At 38.0% G+C, this 18,774-nt stretch overlaps 1 protein-coding gene and 1 long non-coding RNA gene across 3 annotated transcripts in view; one reads left to right on the top strand and one right to left on the bottom strand.

Annotated features, from left to right (window-relative positions):
* Positions 1 to 4,116, top strand: part of LOC116422499 — a 39,448-nt gene extending 35,332 nt beyond the window's left edge. For both annotated transcript variants that reach the window (XR_004233180.1, XR_004233181.1), the window contains one exon: positions 924 to 4,116. This is a non-coding gene — a long non-coding RNA (uncharacterized LOC116422499). The remainder of the gene's footprint in view (positions 1 to 923) is intronic.
* The window catches only part of SMCO4 (single-pass membrane protein with coiled-coil domains 4), a 92,243-nt gene that overhangs the window by 36,430 nt on the left and 37,039 nt on the right, over positions 1 to 18,774 (bottom strand). The window lies entirely within an intron of this gene.

Genomic DNA, 18,774 nt, shown 5'->3' on the forward strand with positions numbered 1-18,774 from the left:
CTATCAACTAGTTGCGAAAATCTGCAAAGCTGGTATGTAGACACTAAATAGCAAGTGAATCATGAAGACAAAAAAACATCACAGAAGTTCAGTGAAAGTGGAGATCATGGAATGCTGGGGCAGCCAGGAAAAGAAAATTCAGTGAAAGAGGAACTCGAACCACCAGGTTCTAAATGATAAGTAGGATTTATATTACAAGATCTATGTAATGTGGATAAGAAGGAAGATTTATTATGGATTTAAACTATGTGCCAGACACTATATTAAGTGCTAAGAGTACGAGTAAAAATAAAAAAGCGAGATGGTCCCTGCCCTTAAAAAACTTACTTTCTTATAAGAGAAGGCAACATATGGAATAGAGTGGTGATCAGGGAAGGGAATTTTGTTCTGCAAAGTTACTGAGATACTTAATGGAAACATAAGGCAGTAGACAATAGACAGATGTTTCCCTTCCAAAAGCAATGGTAGCACTGATTTGATTATGGTAGAGATAAAGAGGTAGAAGGAGATGGGGAGCCAAGGAAGAAAGCCAAGGTAATAGGTCAAAACATGGCTCTAGTGAAGAGTATGGCCTGGCCAAATGAGGTCTCATTGATTGGGACAGTCGAGCTTCTAGACATGAGCTCTCATGTCTAGGATAGTTACTCTGGAGATTCACAATAGAATCAAAGGATGATGAAAAACTGAAGGACACCTTAAAAACCATTTAATCCAACCTTCTTTTAGAGATGAGGAAAGAAAAGAGGAAATGCTTTGTCCAAAGTCACACTATTAATTAAAGCAAAAATAAAACTAGTTCTCCTGATTGTCAAGTCAGTGCTCACTCTAATAGATCATGATGTTTCTCTTATATGAAAATGTACCAGTTTCTAAATGTGAAGAAAGGAACCATAACAAATTATGTCTATTCTTTCTATATACAGAGAGAAGAAACTCAGCTTACTTCTTCGGGACCAACACAATGGTAGCTACAGCATATCATCTCATATGTAACCTGAAAGTTGGTAGGAGCAGTAGACAGAGATGTTGAAACCATTGTTAACATCTCAATTACTTTTCAAGGAACAGAAGTATCTGCAAGGTGGCATCTTGGGAATCAGGTGTTCTTCAGAGGTACTCAAGAACTTAAAGAGTAGTATGGTCAGTGGATAGTAAGTTTGGTTAATTCCGGACCTGTTAACCATTAAGACAATGGACACTCTCAGCCTGTACCCCAGGAGCCTGTGTCTGCTTTAGGAATCCCTAACATTGTCCCAGAGAGAAGGGATGTGATCAGCAGGCCCAGGAAACTATAATCCATTGCTTCCAAATTCAACTAAACAAATATAATGTACATAATTCCTGCCCTAAAGGAGTTTATAAATTAATGAGGAATGAAACAATATACAAATCCTAAGTGAAAACCCAGAAAAAAATAAGATAAAAGGCTCAGATCAAAGCAGAGCCTAGAGAAAGAAAAAGTAGATGGGGTGAGAGTGGGGAGAACACATAAAAGTTTACTTAGTCACAAAAAAAGATTACTTAAGCAACACAGAGCCTAACAAGAGATATTTCAAGATCACATACTGAATCATGGAATGATTTAGTCCAGTCACAAACTGTAATTAATGCCCTAAAATGAAACTCTATATTGAACATATACTAAATGACATTAAAGACAGAGTGAATATACATAGTAGTTCCCTCCCTGTATTGATCACTACAAAGTATTTTTCCTATATATATGGTCTTCTCTGGTCATGACAACCTGTGAAAGAGGCAGCTATTCTCATTTTACACAAAGCTGAGGGGTGAACTGATTTGCCCAAGATTACACAGTTCTAATAAGAGGCTGGGGTTCAAACTCAGTCCTGATTCCCAAATCTAGGATGCCCTTTTCCCTACCTTGGGCTGCCTCCTGACTTAAGAAGACTATACTACACCCTGATCTAGGTCCATAAAGCCCTTAGGTTCCTGCAAGAAGATATGTTAATCTCTGAGCCCCTAGAAGCTCTGAAATGTTGATGCCAGGGGATGGAAGTAAGAGAAGGAGAAGCATAGGGAAAGAATGGGGGAGCATAGAGGAGTAGCAAAGAAGAAACTGAGCTTCTCTCAACCTTCCATTAAAGATTCAATCATCTTAAGAGCCTTAAATCACTTCATGTCTCTCTTAGCTCTGGGTCTACATGTTGTTGTTGTTGTTTTTTAACTCTCCCTAGCTATACTCTGGTCCAGGTACCCAGTGTTGCATCATGGTCTCAGGAGGTTGCTAGGAGTCAGAGTGAAGGTCACTACATCCTGCCCTGGCAATGATTTCCCAACTGACACTGAAAAATAGACATCCTAAGTGATGGAATGACGAATCCCTTCTAAGGGAATGCCTGACACCCAGCAGGTGCAACACAACATTAAGGACTGTTTCTATGGTAATCTTCAGTAGTGCAGATACTGGTTGGGAATTAGGAAAAAAACAATAACTTTGCCAATGAGCTGGTGTTTGCACTACATCAAAACGGCAGAAATAAAGTGTGCAAAGGGATCTATCCAAATCAAAAGTACCATCTGCGGGCTTATCACCTTCTGAATGCTGACATTTCCTAAGACTCCCAGTAGAAATTCTGTGTTTTTTGGACCTAAAACCTAACCCTTTATATTTCTAGAGGGCTGTCCTGCTTGGAGGGCAAGAGGGAAGATAGAGTTGTAGTATGTTAGAATTCATTTAGCCCAGCCCCCTCATTTAGCAGAAAAGGAAACTGAGACCCTGATATTTGTTTAGGGTCAGACAAGTTGCAGCCTTAAGTTAAGTCTTCTGACCCCCATTCCTATACCCAACCCATTCCACTCTATCACTGTTTCTCCAAAGATGAGCTAGGATAAATTTGTATATGGAACCTACTCTTAGAATGAACCAATTCTCTTAGCAGGCTCTATAATTCCTTATGGCTAAGAAGAGCAAAAAGAAAAAGTATGAGGAAGGAATATTACTCAATAATCTATTGCTCTGGGATGGAATCAGGAAGAATAGAAATGACCAAAATGGGGATTGGGTTGGTGGTGGAAAAGCTGCTGCTTTTTTTTTCTGAAATAGAGGGAACTGCGGGTCTTTAGCATTTTTTCTTATTTCCCAGCAGTGGACAAATCAAAATGTGATACAACATCTGTTTTCTAGTTAAAAGCTGTGCCTTTTTTTTTTATTACTAAATTTTACTAAAGAATTCTAAATAGCAGTAAAGCACTAGTATCTTCTGCCTTGATTGATGCAACCCATTTGCAATTATTTAGACAGAGAAGAAGGGTGGGGTAGAGAATTTTAGACAGAGATAGATTAGGCTTATCAAATTCCTGTTGGTTGTCTTTTAGTTTATAGCAAAATAAGGCAGCATGACATAAATGTAAACTAATTAAATTCTCTTGCATTTAAATTGCCCTAACAAAAATAAAGGGGAGAAAATCTGGAGTGAAGAAGATTATTTGCTTTTTCAGGAAAGCAAATTAAGGCCAGGGTCAGCCCCCTAATACTTAAGTCACACCTGTGCTTCCTGAAAGGTATGACAAATCATCCTGAGGGACAAGGTAGATGTGGAACACCTTTGTAATTATACAGAGCCCAAAGTCTGAGCATTCTTGCAGAATGAATAATGTAGCTAGTAGCAGACCTCACAGTGGCAAACAAAGAAAGAAATCTGTACTCCTAAAAATTCAATTAAAAAGCCGCATATTAAAAGTGTTTATTAGCTCTGTAGATTTCTGTGCTGAGCATTAGGGAGAGATACAAGGTACAGATGAAACAAAGCCCCTGGTCTCATGGCTTTAGGAAATAGGCAGGTCAATTCCTATAACTTCTTTTGCCTATATTAATGATTTCACCTATATAAATCAGGAAAAAAGTTCTGTAAATGACTATATTGTGATCCTTTTGAAAAGAAAGGAGACAAAAGCAGTTGAAACTCAAGGAAAAGTTTGATTCCCTATTTTTTTTTTAAATTAGGAGATAAAATGAAAAGCATGAACAAAAACACATATGGAAAGCTTATATGCAGTATGGAAGGATATTAAGTTTGAAGTCAGAAACACCTGGGTCCAAATTCCACCTAAAATTCACTAGGCATGTGACTCTTGAAAGTCATTTTGTCTCTGTCTCTCTTCTAACATCTGTAAAATGAAGGTATTGAACCCACTGACCTCAATAATCTCTGAAGTCTTTTACAGATTTAAATCTATGATCCTACATACAAATAATTTAAAAGTCATATATATAATCATAAGAAAATTAGATCTTGAAGGAATACAAGAGATGATCTAAAGTGTCTCATTATTTAACAAAAGGATACTGAAGTCCAATATGGTCAAGTAACAAAGTTATAAAAAGGCTTAGAATTATAGATTTAAAGTTAGAATGAATTCAGGTCATTTAACTGAAACCAACTCATTTGAAAGAAGAAGCATTTGAGTCTTAGGAAGGAGTGAGTGCCTTGCCTACAAATTCTGAAAGGATTTTAACCCAGCTCCCATGACTCCAGATCTAGCATTTTTTTTCCACACCTAAAATCTGGCCTCTTAGGTTAGGGATTTTCTATTACACTAAATGAGTAATTTAGTTAACTTTGGAATGGCCCATGACCACATATATCATCTATATTTTCCTTGGGCTGACAATAAAAATTTTCATTCTTTGAGAAGAAAAAGTGGCCTACAAATGGTCAGGACAATTAAAAAAAAAAGAATAATTTATTTGACATAGTTCTAAGAAAGGGATATTTTTAAAGTCTCATACTGTTTCAGTAAAACTTAGTCATTTTTCAGTCATGCCCTACTCTTTATGACCCCACTTGGGGTTTTCTAGGCAAAGACACAAAGAGTCCTTTACTACCTCCTTCTCTAGCTCATTTTACAGATAAGGAAACTGAAGCAAATAGGATTAAGTGACTTGCCTAAGGTCACACAGCTAGTAAGTGTGTGAGGCTAGCTGAGCCTTTGCAACTTCAAGCCTGGCACTCTATCCACTCTATCCTAGATGCCCCTTTTATGAAAACTGCAGCATCTTAAAAGAAATTTCTCAGCAAGCAATGGGGGCTCTATGCCCAGTTTTGAGAGTCAGTTTTCAAAGCTGGTGAAATAAGTAAATGTAGTGAAATAGGCAAGACACTTGTGTGTTTGAAGGAGCTAGTGCAGAGGATCCTCCCCCTCAGCTTTCTTGGTAGCTGAGATTATGGGTATGACCTATTAATGCCTTACTGTTCTGAGCTGTCTCCCCTGCATAGTTCCCCCATTGCTGGCTGAGAAGTTTGTTTTAAAATGCTCCCATAGTGGGGAGCCACCAAGTTGCCAAAGGAAAAGCAAACCCACACAAGTTGAAAACTGAGCAGGTTAAAGCCATCATGCTGAAAAGTAATCAGATTAAGTCTGTGAGTAACTATATTTCCAGCCTAGGCAAGATAGGAACCTTTAAAAAAAAAAAAAACATAAAAAACAACAAAATAAACCAGAAAGACAGTAAACTGTCACTTCTAGCAAGAATTCCAGGCAAAGATACAGGTCTCCAGAATAGAAAAGACTGAATTTGAGTAGACTAGAGAGAGAAATTATCACCAGAAAAAAGAGGAAGATGTCCATATCTAAGAGAATGTTCTCCCTTTACATATTACCCCCTCCCCCCAATCCCGAAGCATTTCTGATCTTATAGTATAGTAAATCCTCAACCTGTAGTCCACAAACTCCCAAAGGGATCTATAGATAGATTTCAGGGACTGAAAATTTGGACAGGAGAAAAAAATTATATCTTTATTTTTCACTAACCAGTAACTGAAATTTAGCATTTCCTCCAATTATTTAAAGGAAAACAACAACAACATTATTCCAAGAAGGAGTCCATAGATCTCATCAGACCAGCATCCAAAGGGATCCATGACCAAAAAAGGTTAAGGATCCTTGCTCTAGAAAGAAAGCAATCCCAATATTCATCTTCCTTAGCTTCTTATGTACCACGACGTGAATTATAAAGAAGAAAACACAGTTGGATGCATAATACTTCATTTTTTGTAACTGCTTTTGTTTGAAACCCAGAATAACTGTAGCAAAAAAAGAAAAAAAAAAAAAAAAACACAAAACACACCTATTTTGCTAACCCACAGAATGGTGACCACTGGGAGGCCCCTCAGAATTAAAAATTCTGAAGCAAGGACATAGCACCTATTTGTCATCAAATTGTGAGCTCATACCTCCTAAGGAGGTGCGGGGGTCTAGTGGAGAGGGTGTGCTATGTAATGGGTGAGGGCCTGATGAGTTTTTAATTGTACAAGTAGTAGGAAAATATAAAAGAATTCAGAAGCAATGAGACCAGATTTATACAAAAGTTGAAATCATGCTGACCTTAGGGGGAGGACAAGGTGTGCAATTGGTAACACCAAGACAAAAGTCCCAGGGTGAAACTACTACTGAACCCACTTATCATCCAATGGAAATGGTTCTGTTTTGGGAATGTGAGCTCCTTAAGAGCAGGAACTGTTTTTCTGCCTTTCTTTGAATCACCAGCTCATAGATTAGTGTCTTGAATGTAGTTGTAGTAGTGCCTGATGACTTGACTTTCCAGCTACATGCATGCCATTATCATAAGAATGAGCTGCCTCCAATTAGAAACTGGCAGTTGCTGTTCTATGTGACTACAAAGAGCAGAACAAGGACCCATGGGATGGAGCTGTAGTGAGGCAGATTTCAGATCCCTAAAAAACGTCTAACAGAACTGTCCCAAAATGGAATGAGTTGGCTTGGGAAGTAGGGGATTCTCCTCTCATTGGAGAAATATCATGAAGTAGAAGCTGTTGAGTTTGTCATAAAAGGGGATTGCTGTTCAAATCAGCTTATATGAAATGAGTGCCTCCTTCTCTGAGTCTGTATAGAACTCATGCTGAAATAGTGGTTTGGGAGTCTAATTCAATGAATACAGAGTTTCCTGAGAGATTCTTCCTTCTTATCTATTCCCCAGAATGGCCCCTAGAATGGGCCAACAGGAACAATAAAAGTCGCACTAGACATGACTCCCTAAAAGACACTCATCGGCTCTCATGGATTCAAAGATCACCTCAAAGAATTACAGCATCTCTCAGTCAGAAGAGCTCTCTATGTAGATGACTCTCAAATCTATGTAGACAGAAACCACTAGTGGTGCATACTCCCAAAGAGATCAGAGAAAGAATAAAAAGATGCATTAGCACGAAAATATTTATGATGGCTCTTTTCATGGTGGTAAAGACTGGAAACTGAAGAGATATCTAATGGAGGAACAGCTGAATGGAATGAATAAAATACTACGTGATATAAAAATTAATGAAGGGGATGGCTTCAAGAAAACCTGGAAAGATTTGTCTGAATGGATGCAGAGTGAAGTGAGCAGAACCAGAATGATTTACACAATAACAACACCAACCTTTGAAAACCATAAGATGCCATGACCAAGTGTGATTCTAGAATATTGATGAGGAAGCATATTATAAATCTCCTATCAGAGAGGTAAAGTATAGAATAAGACCTTCAAGACACAAACAATGCAGATTTTTTTTTCTGGACTCTTGCATTTAGTAACAGGTTTTGTTTTAATTTTTTTCTTCAATTTTAAGAGAGGAGGGGAAGATGGGGAAGAGCGAGGAAATAGGAATTGGTTGTCAAAAAGAAACTGAAACATGTTCTTAAAATACAGAGAAGAGAATTTAAGGAAGACTAAAAGGGATCACAGACAAGCAGGATAGCTTTGAAAACTGCATGTTAAATTTCTATTTAAAAAGAAAATCAAGTCATACATAATAAAGATTCCCAGTCTTATATATAATCATTTTTCTGTTCAATTTTGTATATGCAAATGCTTATTTTAGAGGATGTTTATTAAATTTAATATAAAAATCATTTATTAAAAAAATCTATTTATATAGACCTAATCTCTCCCATGACTTTCAGTCTCATATTAATTCAATTCAATTTAACTTAATTCATCAGATACCTTTTTAGCATATATTCTGTGAAGGTCAAGTACTGAATCTAAAGCTTAAATACTTAGGCCATATAATGAGAATACAGGACTCATTGGAAAAGATCCTGATATTGGGAAAAACTGAAGACAAAAGGAAAAGGGGACAACAGAGGATGAGACTGATAGATATTGTCATGGAAATAATGAATATGAACTTGGGCAGACTTTGAGAGATAGTGGAGGATAGAAAAGCCTGGCATGCTATGGTCCATGAGGTCACAAAGAATAGCACACAACTGAATGACTGAACAACAGCTTACTTTCTCCCAGAACTTGGAGAAGTACTGGAGTTGCAAGAGTCTTTGTTCTCAAGTTTATGTTCTGCTGGGAGGGAAACAACATAAACACAGATAAAAAAATACAAAATTTATACAAAGTAATTAATAGGAGTTAAGGGCTTAGAGGAGTGCTAACAATTGGGGGAGGGTTAAAGAATGGCCACTATCTACTAGACATCTTCACCTGGATGACATTTAGGCATCTCCAATACATGTCCAAAACGAACTCTTATGTTTCTCCTGCAAGTTTCCCCATTTTTACCGATGTACTATGGTCCCTTCAATCACACAGGTTTGCACTGTGAAGTCCTAATCCACTCTCTTCTCAAACCCTAAATACAATTATCTGATAAGTGTACTTGACCTTACCATTCTACAATCTCACCCTCCTCCATTCCGTCTAGTACACTCACAACTACTATCCTTATTTGAACTTGTATCGCCTCCCATATGAAATTATTGCAAGAGTTATCATCTTAGGGTCCATGAACTTTAATACAAAAAAAAAAAAAAAAAAAAAAAACTGCCAACTATTTCAATAGATTTGATTTCTTTTGAAATGCTATGTTTAAAAAATGCATTTAAAAATATGTTGAGAAGAGGCTAAAAGACTTTACCAGATTGCCAAAAAGGATCCATTCAATGGCCCAAAAAAGATTAAGAACAGGTAGGTGGTCTCTTCTGTGCTTTCACTTTATTCTTCTCCCCAATCCATCTTCCACACAGTTGGTAAATTGATACTCCTAAAACACAGATCTAACTATGTCACCCTTTTCCTCTCTCCTCCCCAAATCAAATATATGCAAAGGTTTCTTATGCCTTTAGGACAGAATATAAAATCCTTAGCCTGATTTAAAGCCTTCCATAATCTGTTTTCACCTACCTTTGCAGTCTTATTTCTTATATTCTTCTTTACATACTCCTTTCTTGTCAAACTAGCCTGTTAACTCCCCCACCTGCAACACAATATTCATCTGACATTCAACAGTGTTTTATATCTAGAATTCACTCTCTCCTTATCTCCACCTCATTTAATCCCTAGCTTCCTTCTGCAGGATAATTCAGATGCCCTTTCCTCCATTAGATCTTCCCTACTCTTCCAAGTTATAAGCATTTCCTCCCTTTTGAAACTGCATTTAGTCATGTACATGTTTCCAGTCTGATTACTCCCCTTTATACACTCTACAATCTAGTCAAACCAGCCTTCTCTATACACAATACCCCCATCTCTTCTCTGTACTTGTGTACTGGCTGTCTCCTAGTCTGAGAAAGTTCTTTCTCACCTCTGTCTCTTAAAAACTTGACTCTTAGGTGGCTTTCACTACAGTCTGGGGCCATTGGCCACAAAGGCTCCAACAGAAGCAAAGAAAGCTATGTGGGAAAGATAGGGTGTGACTTAAAAACTAAAGATAACTTGAAAAATGTATTTATAAACAGATAACTCTTTTAGCAACGTCACCATATAGAGGACAAGGCTAAAATCCCCTTGCAGAGGAAATGAGAAATACATGCCAAAGATTAAGTATTCAGTCAGGAAGTAAGTTGAAGATATTTGTTCAGTAGCATCTGGTGTAGACATCTGGTTTCAGGACTGTGGTCGGGTTTCTATTGGCTACTAGGCATTTTAGACTGGCTGTAAGATTGGAGTTATGCCCTAGCGAAGGAGAAATGGGTAAAGTCAGCTCAATGGAACTTAAATTTGTTTCTTTGTATTGAGGCAACATGGTAGGGTGTTTAGAAGGCTAATCTTGGAATCCAGAAGTCCTGGATTCAAACCTTGCCTTTGCCACCTACCAACTATGAAGTTGTGGTCAAATCACTCTCTAAGGCTAGATGAGCTATGTTATAATTGTTCTGCTTGATGAAAAGAGTTTCCACATCAAGGAATTAATTACATAAGGACATTGCAGGACCAAACAAAAAATAAAAATGAAGAAATAAATCAACTTACAGTTTGGAAGTATAAAAATTTAGAACTGGATCATCAAATACAAAGGTACCCTTTTATAAACGATGGAATGTTGTTGCCGAGTTGTTTTGTGGCCATTCTTCATCACCCCTCACTTTGGAGTTTTCTTGGTAGAGATACTGGGGTGGTTTGCCATTTCCTTCCCATGTTCATTTTTTACAGACAAGGATGTGAAGCAGAGTTAAGTGACTTGGCCAGGGTCACACAGCTTGTAAATGTCTAACTCCAGATTTGAACTCAGGAATATGGGTTTCCCTGACTCCAGGCCCAGCTCTCTATCCACCACGCCACCTCATTGAAGATGGAAACCAAGGTACAATGACATTGTCTGATTTGTCCAAGGTGTGACCTGGTTCATATTCTGGTCAGCAAACCAGAGCTCAAGACTAAGCACACCCTCTCACAGGAAGCTCCAGCTCCATGATGGCTGCACTGCTGGATGATTCCTGCTCTTTGAAATCAGTCCCCACCAAGCTTATCAGCCCAGAGGGCCCCAGCCCTTCTTTTCCTACTGCTTCCAGACCAGAAGCTAAGGCTCTCAGCTTACAGGCTGGGAGCAGATTGGAAAGGGGGGAAGAAAAAGTGGCAGCAAGTTGCCAGATACAAACCTCAATCCCTTTCCCCAGGCCAGTCTCCACAGCTTTCTTAGCAATGGCTGAGCTACAATGCATCCCCCTCCCATCCTCACCCCTCACAAGGTTTTGGCTTTAATTTGACTAAATTATCTTTTAATTTGTGGTCTCCTCAATTCTGTAGCTCTCACTAGCTCATTCTCTGCCTCAGCTGTTTTGTGTTCAAGTCTAAAAGAAAACCTAAATAATCCTTCTGAGAAAACCCTGTGAGGTCAGCGCTGTGTTTCTGCTATACTAAAATAGTCGCTCCTCCAATTCTCTAATATCAGAGCTCCAAAAAAAGCAACTAGCAGTTTTGCCAAAAAATTTTTTCCATTCAGAACAGCAAGAAGAGTTCTTAAGAACTGACAAAGTAATAGTTATCTTTTCAAAACAACTTTGTATGGAGGAAGTCCCAAGTCTGGGCATCCCAGGGCTCTGCCTGACCATAAAACCAATTCACTTAACTTCTCTTTCTTTTGTTTCCTTGTCTGTAAAATGGGAAGGGGGGGTGGGGAGGGGACCAGACTGGGTAGCCTTCAGGTTGCTTTCCAGCTCTAATGTTCCAAGCCTGAAAATTGAAGTCCAAAGGTGATGGCTTTTTTTCCATGGCCTATTTCAACTTTTTGATTCAATTTCATAAGCATTTACTAAATTTCTACTGTTGAGTGCCAAGCACCATGCTAGGTCCTGGGGATAAAGAGAGGGACAAGAGCTGTACTTCACAGTATGGGAAAATCCCCAGGAAAGAAACTCCTGCTACCAATATGGGTCAGCACCTTCTCTGAGTAAGTTTCCTAGAACAATGAATTGGTTAAGTGATCTGTCCAGAGTCTCACTATTAGGAGGGGCTGATGGCAGAATCTGAGCCCTGGCTATGAGGGTAGCTCAATCCTACACAGCAAACCCCTCTGCCTCTCTTAGGGACAGAAGTCAAAAGGAAAAAGTCACTATTCTCAAAGTGCTTCCATCCTACTAAGCATATTCTCCTGAAACTGACAGAAAAACAATTTAAGTTCACAGTCAAAGGAATCAACATCCCCATAATGATTTGTCTTAATTCAATCGAATCACAACACCTGAAAAAAATCAGCAATCCACAACAGATTCTCCCCTCCCCCCATTCAATCCATTTCTCTAAAATCTATTAGGTCTTGGTGATACTGGCAGGGATAAAAGCACTGAAAAAGTTTAAGGCTTTGAGGTAATAGGACAACTTGAAATGGCAAACATTTTTCTGTCTATCCATCCATAAATTAGGACAGACAATGGGAGATTATTACTCATTCAGTATGCTTGTTTGGCCCAGAGATGTGTGGCTCCATGCCAGAAGCCAGCAAATGCTGATTAATAAACATGTAAATGTTTTATTTCTCTGTAGGTGATTTCACAAAATGAAACATCAAATTAAACACCAGGCTAATCTTTCTGCTAATGTCTTGACTCCCCAGCCATCTGGCTGCAAACCTTTCTGGTTTCATTTACCCACTGCATTCAACCAGCACAGGCACACATGTATAGATATATACATGTTCCCTCCTCAAATATTCTATTTCTTCTGAAGGCAACCCAATTTTATTGTATCAACATTAAGTCTTTTGATTAAATATTAAATCACATAAATACTGCATTAGCATTTCCCCTAACATGTAAGCAATTCTAAGTCAAATTAGAAACTGGGTTAGGAGTTTTTTTTGGTTTGAGGGAGCAAGCTAACCAGCACAAAAAGCTGCTGCTAAAAATAATGCTTCAAAATATCAATTTCCTCCCAAAATGGGGGGGGGGGAGGAAAGAACCTGCAATGGATAAGTGTGAAAAAACAGATTAAGTGACATTAGTCTATAACTCAATGGGTGAGAGGCCATCAGGACCAATTATAGGATAAATGGCCACGTGGGCTATTCCATTTTGGGATCCCTGAATGCCATAGTCAACCATCTCATAAATTCCCAGAATTTCACACTTGGAAAGGACATTGAGACACAATCTAGGTCAAAAGTTGGTATATCATGAATCATTTTTTCAAAAAGAAAGTCTAGAGATTCTTCGGATGGTGAATACTGAATAATGCTTCTCCCCTCCCTCCCCCACACCCCTTAGCAGAAAGGAAATGAGCACTTCAGGGGTCAGAGTAGTTAGTTCAGCAGGATTGGTATAGAGGGTTCATGGAGAAGTAGAAAAGGCTTGGAATCAGGAAGCCCCTGGCTCTGATAATACTACCATGTACCTTCAAATGAGATACTTTAATCTCTCTGGGCCTCCACTTTTGTATCTGTAAAATGGGGAATGGGGCAGAAGTAGGGTTAGATTACAATATGGGTCCCTTAGTAGGATTTATGACTGCATAAAATTCTATCTTTCTGTAACATCCAATGATCATAGCCTGCCTTTCCAATGCTACTCAAAAGGGACATCAAGATGGCACAGTGAACCTGGGTTCGAATATATCTGTGACATATACTGGCTGTGTGACCATAAGCAAGTCAATCAACTTCTCAGTTTTTTGGGTCACTCAATAAGATTCTTACATTGTAGAGAGGTATAGATTTGAATTGATAAGAAACAATTCTTTCCTCAAAGAAGTTTCCTACAGCAATGAAATCACAATTAATACCCCATCTTTCTGGTCCCCCTCATTTACTGATGTTGTTATTATTATTATTAATTTTTTCCCAAAATATCTCCAGTTCCTTCATTCCATCCAATTTTCACAAGGCATGATTTCAAGCTGTCTTATCATTCTGATCAACTGCCTTTGAATATACTCCAGATTGTGAAATATTTCTTCTAAAATGTATTGTACAGCATCAGATACACTACTCTTGATATGCTCTGACCACATAAGAAGAAAACAGGTCTACCATTATCCTTTTTTCTCAATGTTGTCAATCAGTGCTGTATATTCTTACCAACTAAGATAAAGTTGGTTCTGTTGGCTGCTTCATCACATTTATGATGCTAAATGAACATGAAGTCCATTAAAAAAACCCATTTGAAGTAATTTCTAGTCATGTCCCCTGATAGACAAGATATATACATATAGATATATAAAGACATACATGAATGCTTATAAATATATATGTGTGTGAGTGTATATAAATAAATTGTATACATGTCTACATATATTTGCAACTGACTGTGAACTCCAGAACTTGTTTATTCCTCTTTGATTTCACCTTATTAGTTTCAGTCCAGTTTCATTCTGTCAAAATGTTTTTTAATCTTTATTGTCACCCAAACTATCAGCTTCTCTTTCCCTACTCAGGTCATCTGCAAATTTTATAAGCCAGCTATGTCTTCATTCAAGTTATAAATAAAAATACTGACCAGAAACGGGCCAAGGACAGAGCCACATATCACTCTGTTCGAGATCGACATCAGCCATCCTCTTCTTGAAGATGTCCATGGAGGGAAGCTCAACTCTTTGACCAGTTCTCAATTGACTTAATTATGTTATCATGCAATTTGCATCCCTCCAATCTAGTTACTAAGACACCATGAAACATGGTTAAAAGCCTTGCTGGAATTCAGATATATTATGTCTCTAAAACAGCCTAGTAACTGTCCAATTACAGGAAATCTTTCCTAACTCCTCTTAATTCTAGTGCCTTCCCTGTTAATTGTTTCTTATTAATCCTTTTCATAGTCTGCTTTGTATATATTTGTTTGCATGTTGCCTTCCAAGTTAGACTGCATACTGGTAATACAGGCAGGTGCTTAGCATAGTTCCTGGTACAAAGCAGGTGCTTAAAATATGTTTACTGATCAATTGATTTAATAGATAGGTATTAAGAGTTCACTCAAAGGAAATAAAGTATGGCCAGATTTATACTAAATGAACTCATGCTGGTTTCCTGTAATTATCAGCTCCTTTTCTAAGGATTTACAAAATATCGCTTCAGTAATCTGTTCTGGATCTTCTCCCAGAATTAACATTATGGAGCTCACAGGATATAGGACAAGACAATTGTCTTCTTCCCTCCTCATAAAAATCCTGACATCTTTCTAATTCCAATCCTTCCATTCTCCTGAAGTCATCAAATCAGACAGAGACTTATGCATGGTCACATTTCCAGCTTTTATTGGAGTCAGAGAACTTGAATTCATTGAGGGAAGAGAGGAGTTTTGTTTTGCTTTTTACGGGGTCTGTACTTTCCAATCTGTATCCCCCCCCACTTTTTTTTGGCTACACTCTCCTGCCTGGATTCATTGTCCTTAGTAACTGGGGTGAGAGGGGGAGGTGGAATGGGAAAGAGGGGAGAGGCACAAGAGGAGTTGAATGGAATGATTCTGTTCTACTTCCATAACTATTACTAGTTTTCCATCTACCCTGAGATGTTCAATCCCTTTCTTTATCTTCCTCTGATCACTAATAGGCTTTTCAAAAGCCCTTTGTTTTTGCTCCTAGCATCTATTTCAAACAAACTCCTTTTGATTTTTAGCCAGATGCAATTCAAGGACTAGATGGTTCTTTGGTTACCTGTCCTTAGTAATCCATACTGAGCTCCTCTACTGTACACTGTCTTTTTAAAAAATGAAGCTCATCAATGAATTCCTTATGTAGCCACATTCATTTCTTTAAATTTTAGTAACCTTCCCCTTTGTACTTTTCCCTGCCTTCATGCTGAATTAGTGTGATTTAGATTAGTATGAATTAGAATGATCACAACATTAGAATTTATTTTTTCATCTTTTAAGCCAGCTTTGCTTTTAAATTTTCAGGATGCTGAGATATTGAACCAATTCTGCCTCTGGATTCAGTGAAGTCTACATTCCCAAAATTTAGATGTACATTAAAACATTTCTCCCAGAATCTAAATTTTCAAATTCTGGAGTTAAACAAAAAAGTTCATCACCTTTACAGACTATATATCTGATCACATAAAATACAAGGGTAAGGGAGTGGGGGTAAGGGGACTCCAAATATTTGGGAGAAATCTCTGAAACCAACCAACCCAGGAACAAAATAGTCCCTCACAATTGAATCAGTCTGATGAAAAGTCAAGTTAAAGGGCACCAAGGATCCCATCATCACAATACAAGTTCTAAAACATTAATGGATCTCTGTAGAACTTAGAAGAGAAAAATACTAGGACTTTAGGTTAAAAGATTTCAAAGAAAAGCTCTGGCCAGCTACAACTGAAGGAAAGTAAATGGTGAAGTAAAAGGTTTTTAAACAGAAGAGGCTAAAAACCAAAATTCATTTCCTAGTCTTTTGGAGGAAAACAAAATAAGCTACAAAGAAAAAGACAAACCAATATATTAAAGCAAAAGAATGAAATACAAATAATTTTTAAGAATCATAAAGTATTATAAAGAAATGGTTTAAAGGAACAATAATGAGGAAGGTAACATTTACATAGCACCTACTTCTGGGACAAATTGGATAAAATGCCAGGCCTGGAGTCAAAAAGACTCATCTTTCTAAGTTCAAATCCAGCTTTAGTTACTTGCTAAAACTCTGTGACCCTAGGCACGTCACTTGATCCTGCTTGCTGCAGATCCTCAAAAAACCCCAAATGGCGTCATGAAGAGTCAGACATAACCAGAAAAATGACTAAATTGTTACATGGTCCAGAGATTGTGGAACTCATTTGAGCCTCACAAAAATTCTGGAAGACAGATGCTATTAATTAAAGGAAACTGAGATAAAAAGAAATTAATGGACTTACTCAGGATCCCATGATTGGTAAGTATTATGAGGCCACATTTGCAAGGGGGTCTTCCTGACTCTCAATGTACCATCTGTCTGCCATATGCTAAAAAACTGACATTTACTCAATACATATCATTCACAGGAATAGCTTATGATTCTGAAAGGGTACAAGCAACGGAAAGATGCTAAGTGCAAGCCAGCCAGCACAACAGGCTTAAAAGAATGTGTAAGTGATGTCCCTAATATACAGGTGGCAACCAAGAGAGAATAAATAGGTCTTCTCTTCAACCTCAGTCATCTCTATCTACTCTAAGCAGTCTTACCCCTTCTTTGTTCTTCGTCTGGCAACTCATAGTTCTAAAAAACACTTTTTGTTCCCATTCTCGACATTTACTCTGCTCCTTTTGCTGTTGAAGCTTTTAGATGACTTTATAGCAGCTGTTTCAGGGTAGAGCTAAGAGCTGGGAAGGTGGGAAGAGGGAGGGACTCCTGTGATTTCCTCACAACTCAGAAAGGCACATTACCTCTCTATAACCATAGTCTACAGCCCAGGGAACAGAGGAGTAAAGTACCTGGCCCTGGGCCACACAGCTAATGGGTCAGATGCAAGACATAAAGCTCTAAGATTAGCCCTCAATCTGGCTTTCTGTTTTGGAGTTTAGTGAAAAATAACCAACAATAAGTTACAGAATATAGAGAAAAAATTAAAGTCAAATTTCTGCTTCAAGGAACTGGAAAGTGGTTCTAGAGTAAAGAACATGGCTTCAAATCCTGCCATGTGTGGGTGGGACCTTGGCCAAGCCATCTAACATGTCTGTTTTAAATGACAAGCTTGATCTAGATGGCCTCTGAAATCTCCAGATCTACCTCTGTGAGTCTTTGATGCTACAGGAAACAGCTGAGAAATTGGCAAACTAGTAATTGAGATTAGTGAGAGTCCAGAAAGAATGATGTTTAAAAGAAGATACTACAGGAGTAGCAGGTGGTAGTAAATGGAGGACTGGTCTTGGAATCAGGAGGACCTGAGTTCAAATTCAGATACTTACTAGCTGTGTGACACTGAGCTAGTCACTTAACCCCAATTGCCTCCAAAAATAAAAATGAGGGCTGGACTTCAGGGGAAAATAGTGAGAATGATTTCTTGATTTGCTAAAATTATTATGATCTGGAAAGAACTCAAAAGTCAAAACCTGAGAAAGAAAAAAAAAAAAAAACCACGATAATAGAGGATTAAAGCATATTAGTTCACTGGCTTTTAGTTCATGGCTATATTCCTTCCACTACTTAGCACAGAGAACTAGAAAAAGTATTTCAGGGTTATTTCTTCTATTAAGTCACTGGTTTCCTTCAAGTCTCAACTAAAGTCACATTTTATGCAAGAATATTTTCCCAGTCCCTCACAATTCCCTCTCAGTTGATTGTCTCCCATTTCCACTAAATAGTGGGGCTTATAGCATCATTTCAGAATATGAAGAACAAAACATTGTTAATAGGTTTAAAGCAAGAAAGAAAAATCTATTCAGATTCATCTAGAGAGATGTTTGCTGTTCACACATGGCTGACTCCTCATGACCCAATTTTTGGGATTTTTATCAGTGGAATGGTTTGCCATTTCCTTCTGCAGCTCACAAATACAGATAAGGTTAAGTGACTTGCCCAGCTTCTCACAGCTACTAAGTGTCTGAAGCTGGATTTGAATTCATGAGTCTTCCAGATGCCAAATCCAAAGGTTGTGTATCTATTGCACCAACTAGCTGCCCTTATCTACAGAGATAAACAAAGCTAAATTAGGCAAACTCCTCCAAATAGATAGGCAGTTGACACACTAATTAGCATGAGATTATACTGAAAATTTCCAAATGCAGACAACAATACAAAGGCAGAATAAAAAAATAAAAGGGAAAGGTCAAAAGTTTTCCAAGATGACTATGATCACTTAAGTGACTAGGCCAAGGAATGGCAAGAGTTTAGTGGAAATAAAGTAGAACTAACCAGTCTCTAAGCAAAAATGAAACTTATAGCATATGAAACATGAGTTTTTGTTTGGTTGGTTTTAGTTTCTGGTCATTTGACTCAGCAAAATGGTCAGGAAAGCACACCAGGGGTCTGTTACAAAGAAGTGGGTGGAGGAAAGAGGAGAGGGAAAGAAAGAGTTAGAAATGAGACATGCTATTTATCCTTTGACTAGTATAGTCTATTTTACACAGACTAAATTTCAAGCTAAATTCCTTCAATTCATTCTTCCTGGAATTCACCAATCA

Source organism: Sarcophilus harrisii, chromosome 3 (genome assembly GCF_902635505.1).
Source record: "Sarcophilus harrisii chromosome 3, mSarHar1.11, whole genome shotgun sequence".
NCBI lineage: Eukaryota > Metazoa > Chordata > Mammalia > Dasyuromorphia > Dasyuridae > Sarcophilus > Sarcophilus harrisii.